This window comes from Leptonychotes weddellii, chromosome X (genome assembly GCF_054177405.1).
Source record: "Leptonychotes weddellii isolate Sample4059 chromosome X, ASM5417740v2, whole genome shotgun sequence".
NCBI lineage: Eukaryota > Metazoa > Chordata > Mammalia > Carnivora > Phocidae > Leptonychotes > Leptonychotes weddellii.
In genome coordinates, this window is record NC_138385.1 from 10,229,336 (window position 1) to 10,230,799 (window position 1,464).

The following is a 1,464-nucleotide window of genomic DNA, read 5'->3' on the forward strand; positions in this document are numbered from 1 at the left end:
CAGGCTCCTTGCTCAGCAGGAAGCCTGCTTCTCCCGCTCTGCCTGCCGCTCCCCCTGCTTAGGCTCTCTCTCTAACAAATAAATAAATAAAATCTAAAAAAAAAAAAGAAATAATGTAATTGGACACAGATAATCACAAAAATAAAGATAACTAAGCATCCTGATGGAAGAGCACACCATCATTTATGAAGTAGTCTTCTCAAAAAAACCAAACCTGAATCTGATCAAGCCTCTAGATCCCACGATGAATTTATAAGAAATACAGAGAACAAAGGAATGTATTGAATAACAGCATACGAATGCATTCAGCAAAATCAAGACAGGGAAAGTTTACAGGACAAAGAAGTTTCTTCCTTAAAGAAATACAAAGGGAAAGAAAGATGGAGGGGAGAATCAGTAAATTAAAAATAACTTAAGAGACATATCAATGAATCATACTTTATTTGGATTCTGATTCAAACTATTAAAAACTATACACACATTTATGAAATAATTGGGAATTTGAACACAAGCTAGAAACCTGATGTCAAAGAGTTAGTGTTCTTTTCTTCTTGTTGTGATATGATATTGGAATTTTTTTTTAATTTTGTATATTTTAGAGATACATACTTAAATATTTACAAATAAAATGATATGTCTTGGGCTTTCTTCAAAATAATATAGAAGGTGGAGAATGGGTAGAATATAGATTTTAAAAGACTGACCATGATTTGCGAATGTTGAACCACCCTTGCATCCCAGGGATAAATCTCACTTGGTTGTGGTGGATGATTCTTTTAATGTACTGTTGGATCCTATTAGCTAGGATCTTGTTAAGAATTTTGGCCTCCATATTCATCAGGGATATTGGTCTGAAATTCTCCTTTTTGATGGGGTCTTTGCCTGGTTTTGAGATTAAGGTAATGCTGGCCTCATAGAATGAGTCTGGAAGCTTTCCTTCTGTTTCTATTTTTTGAAACAGCTTCAGGAGAATAGGTATTATTTCTTCTTTGAATGTTTGGTAGAATTCTCAAAGGAATCCATCAGGTCCTGGACTCTTGTTTTTTGGGAGGTTTTTGATACGGCTTCAATCTCGTTACCGGTTATTGGTCTATTCAGGTTGTCAATTTCCTCCTGTTTCAGTCTTGGTAGTTTATAGGTTTCCAGGAAGGCATCCTTTTCTTCCAGGTTGCTTAATTTATTGGCATATAGTTGTTGATAATAATTTCTAATAATTGTTTCTATTTCCTTGGTATTAGTCATGATCTCTCCCCTTTCATTCATAATTTTATTAATTGGGGTCCTTTCTCTTTTCTTTTGGGTAAGTTTGGCCAGTGGTTTATCAATCTTATTAATTCTTTCAAAGAACCAGCTTCTAGTTTCGTTGATCTGCTCTAATGTGTTTCTGGTTTCTAATTCATTGATCTCTGCTCTAATCTTAATTATTTCTCCTCTCGTATGTGGCTTAGGCTTCATGTGTTGATT